The sequence below is a fragment of the Topomyia yanbarensis genome, chromosome 2 (assembly GCF_030247195.1).
Source record: "Topomyia yanbarensis strain Yona2022 chromosome 2, ASM3024719v1, whole genome shotgun sequence".
NCBI classification, from domain to species: domain Eukaryota; kingdom Metazoa; phylum Arthropoda; class Insecta; order Diptera; family Culicidae; genus Topomyia; species Topomyia yanbarensis.
Window position 1 is genome coordinate 146,210,589 of NC_080671.1, and position 15,861 is coordinate 146,226,449.

The 15,861-nt window shown below is 35.8% G+C and overlaps 1 protein-coding gene across 1 annotated transcript in view; it reads left to right on the forward strand.

Annotated features, from left to right (window-relative positions):
• The window catches only part of LOC131681653 (serine protease filzig), a 184,006-nt gene that overhangs the window by 2,034 nt on the left and 166,111 nt on the right, over window positions 1–15,861 (forward strand). The window lies entirely within an intron of this gene.

Sequence of the window (15,861 nt, forward strand, 5' to 3'; positions counted from 1 at the left end):
ATACATATTTGGTAGTTTATGATGTTTAAAAAACAAATTGAATATATTACATTTGTTTTGGAAAAGTTGCATCATATTTTTGAAAATATAGGTTAAAATTTATCTCGAAGTTCTTTTTACAATTTTTTTGAACGATTGTATGAGTTCGCCGAACAAATTATATATGAATATTTTCAACTGAAATTACTTTATAAGGGCTTTTGTCTAGAGAAATACGTTTTTCGAAGAAATAGTTACATAACTTCTACAAAAAAAAACAAATTTCATTCGCCTCATACAACAGATACCTTTGATCCCTGTAACACTGGGTACTCTTGATCCCTATCATTAACTCTCACACACACTTCCGAAATGCATAGGAATAGAAATAATCACTTACATAAAGTACCCGATAGTATAAATGAAACTAACATGTTTGTTTCGCGAACAAATTTTGATATAAGTTATTGAAAGTTGGAAAAGGCAGTCAAACAGCACTGATTTACCGCAAATATCTGGCTTCACTTTCTGCTGGTGTTAAAGCTTGTCGTGCATCTAAAAAGGTAGTGTTAGTAGTTATTTTGTTAAGTTAGGTGGTTAGCTTAACTTTCGTTTCTATTAGTCATAGTGTGCTCTGTTTGTTTAGCCCTAGTAGGCAGGGGATCAAGTTACCACACGTTTTTACAAAAACTTCATTTTGACATGATTTTCAAAACTGTTCATATTACTGACACGACATGGTATTTGGATTTACATATTATTCACAGTTCTTACAATTTGAATTGACTGCAAAATGACGATATTTGCATTCAAAATTTATATTTAATTAATAAGTTATGCGAAAAAAAACAAAAGTGGGATCAAGTGTACCCACTCTCCCCTACTGATGTTTTGCAATTTTGATAATAATTATGCATCATTCTATTGAAAAAGTCATTTTTAGTAAAGTTTGTCTGAAAGGATATAATTTGTACAATTTGAGAAATGGTGCACGGAAAGAAATTCGTCCGTATATTCACACCTCGGTTTCGTGACCTGAGCGATTTACGAGAACCGTGACCAAGCTTCTGAAATTATGAATAATAAACCTCGTAATCGTTAAAGTATTTGTATTTCCAAAAAACTAGTTGGTCCCAAATATATACATGGCGATTCATTCGAATGTTTAGTTGGGTTTCCTGTTTGTATAAACTCTATTAACTGAAAGAACTGACATTTGAACGATGTTCATGATTTCAGGATCTTGGTCGCGATTTTCGTGATTTCTCATCACGTTACAGTGATATTTTATTTGTGAACTATCGGATTTTTAGCGTAATTCATATTCATAATTTCAGGAACTTAGTCACGATTTTCGTAATTCCTATTCACGTTATCGTGATATTTTGGTCACGAGTATAATTATTCATGTTCATAATTTTAGAACCTTTGCCACGATGTTTGATGTTTTAGGCACGAGTAATGTGATTCAAGTTAATAATTACAGGATTCTAGTTAGCATTTTCAGAATTTCTATTTACGTTATCGTGATGTTTTAGTCTTTAGTAGAGTAATTGGTGTTCATGATTTCAGATCCGTAAACATTTTGGATAGGGGGAAGTGGGCCAATTTGGACCGCTGGCCAATTCGGCCCCCAGCTGTTTCTCAGCTATTGGAATATTATGAAAAGTGCATTTCATTTATATCATTTTCATGTCTGTCATGCAGATCTGTATCTCACAAAATTTGGCGGTTCTCAGTTTTCGTGTGTGTGCGCTAAGAGCGAAGGTTATTTCGGAGCGCTTTTTTGAGAAATGTGTAAACCGAAGAACAAGATTTTTGTTGGCAACAACAATTAATTAAATCAAGTGCATTATCGTGATTTTGGATCTGCCAGATAATATATTTTATTTCATATCTTGTTTTGGGTGAGACCATCAACTGTTTTCGTTTAATCGGGATGTGAATAACAGAATATGGGTTGGTCCAATTCGGACCTTTTGCCGTATATGCGATCAAAGAGAATTCTTCATTTCACAATTCGAAATTTAGTGAAAATCAAATAGGAATAACTAAGGCCAAAATAGAAAATCATTTGTATTGAAAAAAAACCGATTTAATCCACCTAGCAGTGAAATGAGACATTTCTTATACATATCACTGTTGGATCATTCATTAGTTTGCCGAGCTCATGCGAAGTATGCACCCAACTAGAGGTGGGATGAAAACAGTTTCTAGTCCTACACCAATAAAATCTCGAAGAAACTGAATAATTTATAGAAAATCATTAAAACGAACGAAATAAAAAATAAAATAAAATGGTGTTCAAATTCATAAAATGAGTAGGATGGTTAATGTAAATTATAAACTACACGAATCAAATTAGATTAGCTAGTTAAATAGAAATAAATCAAATGAATGAAATGAAGCAAATGATTAAAATGAAAGAAATCAATCAATTTAATGAATGTAGTAAATACAATGAATCAAATGAATAAAATGATTGGAATGAACAAAATGAATAAAATAAATAATAAATGAAATGAATAAATAATCAAATAAACAAAATGATCTAAATTAATAAAATGAATAAAAAGTAGAAAATGAGCAGAATAAAATGCATTGATTGAAATGAAAAATTAAACGATATTGAAAGGTCAAATTAATAGAAAATTAATACAAAAGATAAATTGTGTCAAATAAATTCCAATCTTCTGATAAATTGCTAATTAATATACACTGAACTTTCTGGGGCTTCCATCGTATTTTGTTTTTTTTTTTTAGTTTTCGTTTTCATGCTTCTTTACTTGATGGCGTCGTTTAAAGATTATCTATTGTTTCTACTTTATTGATGGACCGTAATTAGTTATCAGGAATCTAGAACGTTAAATTTGCGTTGGAATTAAAAGTTTACTTTTTGGTCACATATTCTTGAAAAAATTTTTTTGGACAGAATAGAATATGCTGATCCAGTATTTTAACACGCAATTGAATATAGTAAAGTGAGACAAGGTCACATGTGCTTTCAATCCCGTTGAATAGAATCCCGTTGAATCCGTTATTTTTCATGAAAGTTCATACCAATACAATGAATGTGCATTTCCAATAATATCGTCACATAAAAGGTGTTCTTCGTTTTCACATGACGTATTTGAGCATATGTTTCATTCAAAATTCAATAGAGATACGAAGAGTTTAAATATTGCACGTGGAATGTCTCTTTTGAAAATTGTCATTGTCAAATATTTATATTACCCAGTTAGGCAAAATGTTTTTTTTTCTGAAAAAGCCATGAATTTCCTTGGTAATAATAATCTTTGAATAGAACTGAATTAAATTTGAGTTTATGTATTTTTCGATGGTCACCTGGCTACCCATAGTGCAACGTTTCGTAGGGATACATCTCTCATCTTGAGGATGTGAACATTTGAAAATAGTTATAGTTTTCCCATAATGCAAATATTTTTCAAATTTTCTCAGCACTTCAAATATTGTATTTGCCATGTAGGATGTATTACTAAAATTGTTTCCGCGAGTGGTTCTCTCCTACACCAAAATGCAAAAAAACTATTTATAGGGTAACAGCAGACAAAAAATAGTTTTGTTTTCTCAAACCATCACAATTACATCGCACACATGATTGAACATTAATAAATATTTCAGATTATCAGAAGATTTTATCACACAATTTAGAAATGGATAAAGAAATAGTAAGATAGATGTGAACCGTGACAGTTGCCACGAACACGAAGGGAGAGAGAGAGTGAGAATGAGATAGATATGAGGAAGGGGGGGGGGGGGAGGAGGGCGTGTGGGGAATGGCAAATGATGGTTAATGCAGTGACCTAATTTTTATAGTTATATTATACGATATATTGATTCCTTACATCCTTGTTATAAATAATGTAAGTAGCAATTTTTGCGCCATAACCAGTATAAATAACCAAAAGAGCTAAAAAATTTCGCTAGAGTTTTGGGATTCAAAAATACAGTTGCTTTCGGTGATGCCACGAGTATAATTAGATGAGAAATTTTTTATCTCACTACTAGGTGAATTACTTCATGATCTATGTATTAATATCCCATCAACATTTACCTCACGATTGAACGCAACGCCTAATCCAAGGAATAAATACATGAACTCTAGAAAAACTTTCACTATGAACACATTATTTTGTCTTTGAAATGAACTTACATATTAATTTTTGATAAATAGCTAATTTATTATAGAGATAATTCACAATTTTTTTTTCAATATAGAATTACTTGAATCACGTAGATGTGTTTTCATACCCCGATATTAAAAATCGGTTTAGTTTTGCCCCTAAAATACCAGTAAAGCAATACTGTGGATGAAAAGGTTTCCATTTCAATTAATGAAAATTGGTAAGTGGGGAATAAAAATACAAAATGTTTAATATCTTCGTCCCTCGTGAATGGATTTTGTCAATCTATCTCGTTAGAAAGGTATTTTTACAAGCTTTCTATTTATGTGCAGCTTATGGGACAGTATTGCTTTGTTCGAAAGCTATTTTCTAAAAAGCTGCTGTGTTTTGACAAAATCACCCATATCTCAGAAAGTAAACAACATATCGAAAAACAAAAATAATAGTACCAAATGGGAACGTTAGGCCTTTCATTTGAAACTAGTTTCGTTAAGATCGGTTCAGCCATTGCTGAGATAATTACATGACTTTTTGTACATACACACATACAGACATTGTCTCAATTTGTCGAGCTGAATCGATTGGTATATGAGACTCGGTCCTCCGGGCCTCGGAAAAAGTTTTCTAAGTTTGAGCGAATCCTATATATTTCTTTTGTAAGAAATGTAAAACGATAGGAATTTTTTTTTTTAATTCGTTTATTTGGCACGGGGCTCAAGGCGTTAGCTTCACGGAGCCGTGGGTCTTTTATATATTTACATGATGTAAACAATAAAAATAAACAATTAATGCTAAGATCGATCCCGTGCGCGCGACTTACCATTGCGCGCGGAGATCTGTTTTCGTGTCGGGGAAATCCTTGCATTCACGTCAACTATATCATGGGGGTCATTTGTATCTTTGTCGTCTTCGCACATGTCCGGGTCATCATCGGGGTTACTGCCTTGGTGTTCAGGTGTTGTTCCTAACTTCTTTCCCTTTCGAGTCACGACCATGAACCCTCCGTAATTGCTAGTAGCTCCCTCGTTGCTAGAATTAGCTGTTGAGGTTGTGGTACTTGACGCGGCTTTCGCAGTTGTCATTATTGCTTGAACAGCAGCCACAAATTTGGCAACCGTTTGTGGCTCAGGGAATGATATTGGAGACTGAGTGGTGGTATTTGTTTCTGTAGATGAGCTTTTCTTAGCGGTTTCTGGGCAGGGTTGTCCGTAATGTGCCGTTTGTTCACAGAACTGGCACGTGTTAGTTTGTCCTTGATATGTACATAGAGTTCGCTGTATAATGGTATCACCCCATTCTGTTGTGTACTGCAGGGTAAGGTAGGAGGGAATGGGTTGGTCTACCCGCATTCTCACCACAAAAACACCATTCGAAATACCTGGAAAGTAGTTCCTCCACGTATCCTCCGTGATTGATTCCACTTCTCCGAAATACGACATGAATCTTTTAATGACCACTTTGCAAGTACGTGGTGCCAAATCATGTAATTTAACTTCCACGTTTCCGTTATCCATATACACAGGGAGCTTGATTTTTGCGGTGTCACAATCCAGAACGTGTTTCAAGTTGTTTTGCGAAATGAATCTTTTTGCCTGGGCGAATTTGTTGAACGTTATCAGCACCGCGTGTCTGACGTGCTCCAACTGAATGAAACTGACGTCTGAAAACCGAAGCTGCATTTTCTCCTTCAGCAAATGTTCCACATCACCAATACTCGGTCTTATGCCGAAAGACCGGAAGTCAGTGGCCACCGTGTTGGGCCGAAGAATCACATTTTGTTGTCGAGACTCAGTCATCTTGATAGAATAATAGTAACGGTTCCCTTTGTTCTTCAGACAAAGCACACAAGAAAAAAGCAACTACTTGCGCTGGCTTGGGTAGCAGCAGAGAGCACACTGGTATTGTGACTGATGCCTTTGGTGGTTGAGAATAGACAGTATTTCATATCTTGTTTTGAGTGAGACTATCAAATGTTTTCGTTTAATCGGAGTGTGAATAATAGAATATGGGTTGGTCCAATTCGGACCTTTTGCTGTATATACGATCTTACACGCTATCGCGAAAAACCGCTTGGAAGGAAAGTATGCGCAGTCGGTCGAGCTTTCAGGAAAACATAGGTTTTCTCAAATCGGTTGACCGATTTCGACGTTATAGCTCATAATCTATTTTTAGATAATTTAGCCCAGCTAAGGCTTGTTATTGTATATTTACTGCAAAGTTGTATATATCAAAGAGAATTTTTCATTACACAATTCGAAATTTAGTGAAAATCAAATAGGAATAACTAAGGCCAAAATAGAAATTCATTTCTATTGAAAAAATCGATAAGAAATTGGTGGTCCGAATTGGAACAGGGTTGGTGTAATTCGGACCTTTCGTGTACTTTTGCGCAGAACCATTTATATACACAATGCAGTAAAAGATCGGAGAAAGAGGCCTTAGAAAAAAATGTGCGCTATTAATCAGACTTTCAGGAAAAAAAATTTAGTTGTGAAACCAGTTCCAGTTCTATAGCTCATAAACCCTTACTAGGTCTGAATTGGCCCAGTTCCCCTAATATTGACACGAGTAGTGTAATTTATGCAGTCACGATTTTCTCTTTGCCATATCGTGATAGTTAGTTTTTTGGTTACTATTAGCTTTTTTTACTAGTAACATGACAATATGAACTGAATGGTAAAAGTGTGATTGCTCCGCGAAATCTTGTTTCATGAACTATATCACGAATACAATTTGTCACTCTATAATGTATTTTTGGTGCTCTGAGTAGTTTTCGTTTTCTGTCTCACTGAAACTTATCAAATGAATAATGATGTTCGAGGTCCCAATAGTTTTCTTATATTTAATACTCGCACTTATTGCTGGTCGCTAGCAACTGCACGGATTTATATTTCATGAAAAAGTTCATTCAACGAAAATAATTCCACGAGTAATATTCCAAATTTTATTGAAATAGTTCACGTTAAAATTACATTACCATATGCAGAGTTCAGTGGAATTGAAATTGAGTAAGGGTACCTTCTAAATATTATAAGGTAGATCGTGAATCATGCACTAGGATTTCTGAACTAGCTTACGAACATATGAATAATATTGGAATATACTGTGAACAATTTTACGAGCACAAATATTGAATCGTGACTAATATATTGGCAATCATGAATTAGTTCACGGGAATTGAAAGGATTCATGATTCAAATTTTCAGTTTCGTAATATAATGCACAAAATCCAGTGAATCTGGATATATACAGATTCACTGGATTTTGTGAACTACGAAACTCCGAAAATAAGTACATGGTCGAGATGTAGTGAAATATGAATCAGTTTACTTCGTAAAGTAGAACTCTGAATATTGGTCCTAATCTATAAAAGTCAACCTTCGCTTTTATGAATAATGTTCATAAATCAATTTGGTAATCACATGGCGGATACCGTGATTGATGTTTACAAAACATAAACAAATTTCTCCACAAATAAAAGCGTTATGCGGGCGTTACTGTAAGGAACTTGCACATAATTATGAAATGCAAGATTTTTGTTTATAGTCCAGTTTTCGTAACGTAAAAATGTAACGTAATGTTCGAGAATTCATGGCCCTTTTATTCACATTTTTGTGAATAATTTTTCGCAAATTCACGGCATGCTAACCTCTCCATTGAAAATTTGACAGTTGCGAAATTTTTCCAGTCGACCGGCAAAATCGGGTGCTTGGAGATCGACCGATTAATTTACCAACTAAGTAGGGTTTCGTCGATGAACAATTTTCGTCAATTCATTAATCGCCAGATTTAATCTGTAAAAATCTGGTTTTTAGTTTTACCAACTAATCGATCGATTTAATTTGTCGAACTAGACCGAGTTCATCAGATTTCGTCGATTATATTCAATGTTATATTGTTGTGTCAACTGACGCCTGTGTTGATTTCCCATTAGAGGAGTCGGTGCAACAATCGACTTCGAAGTTAGTTTTAGCGCTCTCTATGCGGAAACATCCCAGCAAACCACAAATCGTATAACAATGATTTTAATACGACATTTAATTCAGAATCGTATTGATGTAGTAAGTAAATCGTGTTCGATCGGACTTGTTCCTAAAGCACTGACAAGCTATATACATATAGTTACAAAATAAGGCCTCTTTTCAACATGTTTGTCTTCACACAACCATGTTACCTAATTTGAAATACCCAAAGATTTACGTAACTATAGTATATACAAACACTCAGTATAGAATAGAATTAAATTGGAGTGGATATAGTTCTCGGTTATATGACTCTCCTTAGTGCAACGTTTCGAAGAAATAGCCCCTCATCTTCAGAGAATAGCACAGTAAATTAGTTATAGTTTTCTCATAATACAAATATTTTGCAAATTTTGCCTGGACCACAAATATTTTCTTTTTCAAGTAGAATGTAATATTTAGTTTGTTTCCGCACGTGGCTCTGTTCTACACTAAAATGGAAAACTATTCATGTTTTCTTTAACCTGAACAAATACACCACAAGATTAAATTAGCTTGGATACTAACAAATATTTCAGATTAGTTGAAAATCTTATGACACATCTTAGAAATGGATTTGAAAATAGCAGGAAATATCTGAGCCATGACAGTTGCCAGGAACACGATTGGGAAGAGATGGGAGGGGGGTGCTAGAAGTGAGGAATGGTAAATGATGGTTATTACTGTGACATTATTTTTGCATATAGGGCGAAATTTTGATTACTTACATCTTTATTATACATAATGCAACCGATAATTTTTGCGCCATGATAAGTATAACATAAATCTTGCAAAAGAAGCACAAGAATTTTGTTATTCAAAAACACAGTTGCTCTCGGTAATGCTATGAGTATAATATGAATATGAATTATGTTAGATTGTCTATTTTCTCACTACTAGGTGGATTACTGTGCATTCATATACCATCCAACATCCATCTCACAACTGAACGCAACGCTTAATCCAACGGATAAATACTTCAACTCTGGACAAATTTCCACTTTGAAGTGAAATTGCACATTGTTTTGTCTTTGAAGTAATCTTGCGAATTAATTTTTGAGAAATAGTCAATCAATTATTAAGTAAATTCACAAAATGTTTTCAGAATCGAATCACGTAGATGTGTTTTCATATCCCGATATTCAAAATCGGTTTAGTTTTGCTCCTAAAACACCCGTAAAGCAATACTTTATGTAACTATCTCATTTTTATTTAGTGGAAATTGGTAAGCGAGGAGTAAAAATCACAAAATGTTTAATATCTCCGCTCTTCGTGAACGGATTTTGACAATCTATAGCTTGTTCGAAAGGTATTTTTACAATATTTCTAATTATGTTCACACTATATGATTTCATTGTTCGGGAGTTGTCTGCTTTAAACGCTTTGTGTTTTGACAAAATCATCCATATCTCAGAAAGCAAACAACATATCGATAAACAGAAATAATAGTGTCAAATGGCAACGTTAGGCCTTTCATTTGAAACTAATTTTGTGGGTGTGGAAACGAAACGTCAACGTACAATGCAATCCAACTAAACACAGTATTATATCGAGTTCACCGATATGTGAGCTACAACACAAATTTTACTGATTGCGAATCGATTGACTACTTTTTCTTAAAACCTCGGAAAACGAACAAAAATACTTGAATTTCCATAAGGCTCAATGTGGGGTTAGCCCCTTTTGGACGCCAGCTAGTACTGCTACATGGTCAACGTTGACTGCTAATAGCAAAAAATCTAAAAATCATTTTCAAAATTCTTAAATGGAAGTACACGTGGATCTACTGCTATTTAGCAATAGGTAGGGGAGAGTCGGTACACTTGATCCCACTTTTGTTTTTTTCTCATAACTTTTCAATGAAATAAAAATTTAAATTGAAAAACTCGCCATTTTGTACTCAATTTGAATTGTAAGAGCTATGAATAATATGTAAATCCGAATACTATGCACTGTCAGTAATATAAACAATTTTGAAAATCATGTCAAAACGCGGTTTTTGTAAAAACGTGTGGTAACTTGATCCCCTGCCTACTAGGGTTCAAGAAATAAAGCACACTATGACTAATAGACACGAATGTTCAGCTAATCACCTGTCCTGACAAATTAATTAATTAGACTATCTTTTTAGATGCATGACAAACTTTAATCACAGTAGAAAGTCACGACAAGCATTTGCGGTAAATCAGTACTGTTTAACTGGCTTCTCCAACCTTCAGTAACTTATACCCTAATTTGTTCACGGAAAAAACATTTTAGATCAATTAATAGTGCCAGGTACATTATTAAAATTATGTTTTTCTATTTCTACACATTTCAAAAGTGTTTGAGAGAGCTAATGATAGGGATCAATTGTACCCAGTGTTACAGGGATCAAAGATACCTACTGTATGAGGCGAATAAAAAAATAATTTGTATGTGTTGTGAAACTTTTTATTCGAAAAACTTTTTTTTTCTAGACAAAAGTCCTTAGAAAGTAATCGTACTTGAATATATTCATATATAATTAGCTCGCCGATATCAGACAACCGTTTAAAAAATTTGTAGAAAGATCTTCGAGGTGGATATCAACACATATTTTCTAAAATATTGCATAACTTTTACAAACCAAATGATATACGTTAGATTTGTTTTTTAAACATCATAAACGAACAAATATTTCATTTTCTTTTTGTATTGTGCTAAATTTTGATGTATAGATTATGAGATATGGCCAGGGAATCAAATATCCCCAAGGATCAAGTGTCCTCACTCTCCCCTACAATTTTTGTAAAGATTCAGTTAAAGTATTTGGAGCTCAATTCCACGCAACAAAATCTTCAGAATTTGCAGACAGTTCAACCGTTGAACAGCTACTATTCTAAAAAATAGCCAATTTTAGATATTGTATTATCCAACGACGGAACTACAGAAAACAAATTTAGCCGCTATGAACACAATTATTCAATTGCAAGTAACAGACGCCGACGTTTACGAACACTTGCGCAGATGCTGAGCGGAATTTGGATTGTGATCGTGAAATTGCATTCATCGTGACGTGTATCTACATTTTACCATAGAAAATAGACGTCTATCTCGAGAGCAAAAGTTGTGTAAAAATTAAAGGTCTATACACAGAAAAAAATATTTTGGGATTTTAAGTTCATTTTCATGCACATATTTGGAGCATGAATATAAATGTAAAATTAAGTCTCACCACAAATACACACGAGTTGTCGTTCTTTCTTCAGCGAATTTCATTATAATTTTACACATGGATTGAATATTACAGTTTCATTAAACGGAAAACCAATGCACTTCAATGTATTTTTATTCGAACATGGCTGTAAAATGAATGACATGTAATATTACACGAATGGAAATGTAAAATTGTATGCTTTTCGACGCTCCAATTGAGTGCATTGATTTTAATGTAACTTTCAATCAATTTTTTGATTCAAGCTTTGTATGTTTACATTCGTATTGATTTACATGTCGTTTAAATTTCATTATTTTTTGGTGTGTAGTCAAAGGTAGTTGGGATATCATCACCAGGTGCGATACTGTCGCCATTTCGTTTTGTGTGTGAGTTTGACTGAATTTACGGCTGATCACATATAGATTTCAAAATGGCTGATACTACTATACCTCTAGTTGGGATAGGCTATTGTACCGGCGCTGGTGTTTTAACGTATATTCGTTCAAATGTTTACACACATTTTATATATTTTTTTTCGATCATATATGTCTGTTCTCTGTGATGCTGCCAAGCACCAGCCTTGATGCTTATGAACAGGTCCAGTTTGACTGAGCGAATTAGCAGCATGTTGAAAACAAAACTAACAAAACAGCTAGAACATTGCGAAATATCTGCGCCGATTCCCGTTGATTCAACAGTGAGGAGTTTTACACCAATTATTCTGGACTAGACCAAACACAGCACAACAGAACCCAACAACGCCTCCGATCGGTATCGATTTGAACGGACAATTTCCTGCTACCGCTCAGTCGGTTTTTCTATAGCAGAGCTTCGTCTTATTGACTACGCTAAGGGGATTTACAGTTTAGGTACGAACACTTTATTTAAATACGCTTCAAAGGTACACTCAATTAATACAATGATTGGGATTATCTATATTTAAAGCACTTTTGATACAGGGAAAAGATGTACGATTAATGAGCAATTTTGTTGTAATTGCTCAGGCCGGGTGAAAGTGAAATTTCAGCACCGTGTCGGTGTGCTTTCATGACACCGTGTCTCATGCTGGCATTGGAGTGCATTTTTTGGTTTTCAGTAAGCGTACTTATTGTAGCAGCGAAATTAAAGAGGAAAGTGGTATTGTATGAAGATTGGTATACTTATTTCGGAAGATTGTTGAAGATTTTGAACGGAAAAATCGTTTAATAGAGGGTTGTTTGAATTGCGCGTGAAACATATCTTGATATTCACAGAAAACTTGACTGATTGCAATAGTTGTACAGTATTTGTAGAGGCTCAAACATAACATAACAACTATCTGCCTGTCTTCGAAAAATTGATTTCAAACGGCATTTTTAAATTTATCAAGTAAAAGTGTGCATTGAACCTGACCAGCACTCAGGTATTGCTCATCTGCAAGCACCACATAAGACCCAACGAATTCGGAATTCTTTCCGTTGATCCACTTGCAGAAATGTAGGTCAATCGTTAAAGTGTTGTTTGCCCACGCTTGTGTTCACACCCACAGCATCGGTAGCATCAACTCTACGCCGCGGTGGTATGATGATTCTAAAAGCATGTGCCTCACCAGCAGATCAAAAACAGTGGATGAATAACACAAATAGCTAAACACAGGCACCAGAAGAGAAAGCGAAAGATATTTCGAGACGATGTCTCTAGCACGTATCGATGTGCGAGAAAAGATGCTGAGAAGGACGTCTGGTGGTTGTTTCAATTTCACCGATGGACCACGCCTCGCCCGCTGAGCTGGTCTGTGCAACAGGTTCGAATGGAAAGACCAATTTCACCCACGGGAAAACAATAAACACCTTCTATATTCAATTCGTTCACTAGTTCACTGAGCTGTGGATTGAAAAACGGACAGGTTTCGGTGGATCGGACAACGACCGACAAAGCTGACTGGGTTAAGCAAATCTTCACCCGCACTACCTACCCCATCTAATCCGCGCCTAACCAACACGCGGAGGTGTTCAATAATGGACCAAACAGGTTTCATTAACTTTCAGGAATGGTTTTGGAATTCTGGTTCTAGACAAGCGGCGAGGTCGTCCAACTTGCGTGAAGGTCGAGCGTGGCAACACTTTCGATTTTCTCTCGATTCATGTAATTGATGGATGGTGGATAAGAAGGTATGGAATTAGTTTCACTTTAACCCTCGGTTACGATGCCGACGCGAGGGAATTTGATTGTAGGGGGGATTCGACAGCAATTGGATTGGGAGTAGGTGTTTAGGTGGAAAGCATGTTGTATGAGAGTTGGTTGAGAAATGGGTGTCCCATTTTGACACTTCTTGGAAACGAGGTATGAAGGGAACGAATCGATAAAAAGATATTTTCATGGAAGATTCGAAATCGGTTGGAAGCGAATAAGTGAGGTTACTGGTGCTTTTGTATTTATCTGGCATTATCGCTATTTAAAGTTGTTCCAACGATTTGGTACGCTGATGTTTAGCTTTGGCAGGTAAAACCAATCGGGAATAAGTGGGATCTTGTGTTTGTTGTTAATTAAAGGTTTAACCTTTTTGACCTATGAATTTCGATAGAATTCTGTCATAATTATGTCCCAATAAAATACTGACTATGGGCCTGTTGCTCAAAAGCATTCTGCAGACAAGCTGCCAATGATAGGCCCCGTATTACCCTCTGTATAAACAACTTAACGTCACGTCTGTTCATTGACACCAGAAGCTATGGGTAGCCTTTTACTGTTACTTGAATGGTGCATTGTTTTTTTTTTTTTGGTACTTGCTGTCACAAATTTTTCATCTGTCTGCGTGTAATTGTTTCCGAAGCTTTCTTTGCCTCTCTAACTCCGGCTACCGCTGATTCCCTGGTGAATTACCATAGCATCTATTCGAAAGCGACTGAAAGGTGACTGAGTGAAACAATGGTCCCGCGTCGCTGTATGCTGAAGGTAGGTGTATTTGAATGAAAGTATTAAGGTTCCCCCACACTGACGCGATTTTGTCGCAGCGACTGCGAAAATTTCGCGAAGCGACTTGTCGCTAGCAACTCTGCTCATGGCGACAGATGTGCGCTCCCATACTGACGCGAACTTTTCGCGTCGGCTGTTGCGAAATTGCAGCGATTTTTGAACAATCGCTGCGTGCGAGCATTGTGTCACAGTCGCTGGGTGTTCGCCAGATATTCAAGATGGCGCAGACTAATCAACTATTGTCATTTGGCGCATCTCAACTTTACATAAGTTGACCAGAATTCCGAAAAAAATGAAAATAGTTATACGAAAAAAATCGCCTAAATTTCAAAACCAAACTGATGGACGCTTCTATACCACTACCAAGTCCAACAAAACTATTTGAAAACGAAGATTACATACCGTATAAAAGCCAGGTAAATCGAATAAATACTGGAGCGGTAAAATTGAATTGAAAGTAGGGTGGTTAGAGCTATTTACTATAATCCAGTGCTTCAAGTCCTCCGAGAATAAAAAATATTCCAAAGCGGACTCATCTTTCCAAAGAGCTGATCGAAAAATAGTTCGACGAACCGAACGATTCCGACGTAGAAGAATTAGTGAAAGCATTGGAAAAACGAAACGTCGGTAATAATACGGATGATGAGAAAGGCCTCCCAGAAAAGGACGATCATTTCTTGTTCAACGAAGATGTTTTAGCATTTTGTTTGAGGGAAGAAAACGCCAATGAACGGTTGAACATGTTATGCCAAAGATTCCATAACAATCTGAAATATAAGAATATAAAGTTCATACCGCAAATCGAGCGGGAGATTGAAGTTCCCCACAACATAAAGATAATCGATGAAATCTTGGGTACGGACTCGATCGGAATTCCCATGCGATCAGATGATAATCATGTTTCTTCAGCTGGACGAATAAATAGCAACCTCTCGTCGAGCAAGTTCTGTATGTTGGTTAACGGTATAACCCAATAGAGCAAGTGCACATCAAATCAAAATATACTCACACTAGCTTTGTTCCAGTACAAGGAAATCACTCCGGAGTAAACAGGAGCAAAAAATTCTTGCTCCTTTTTACTCCGGTTTGCTACCAGAAGAAGAAAAAAAAGAAGAAGAGAGTAAAGGAACGATTTTCTCCGGAGTACTTCCAGTTTCTCCTGGAACAGACCTACTGATAGCTGCTCAATTTCTCACGAGTATATGTACATTCGCAATCAAAACCCCACTGCTTCTGGTCGGATATACGTGCAGCAACGACGAATCATCTGAATACACCTCTATCGAAGACTGCATATCAAGACGACTGCTAACTCTGTCCAGAATCTGGAGACAGTAACAGCAACGCCACTTGCGGGTAAAGGTGGTACTTCCCATAGTGATGCACACACACATATACACTTTAACATTAAGCTTCCTACCTTCAGACAATAGAGGTGCTGTAACCTCTGTCGCTTCTCGTTTGTATGGGGGAAGGAAAGAGATATCAGTCTTCTTAATATGTAGTCTTCGCCTCTATGCTAACCGGATCTAATCTGCCGTATATGCGAGAGTTAACTTACATCTCCTTGTTTATAATCCTGGTACCGAATGTGGAGACTCCC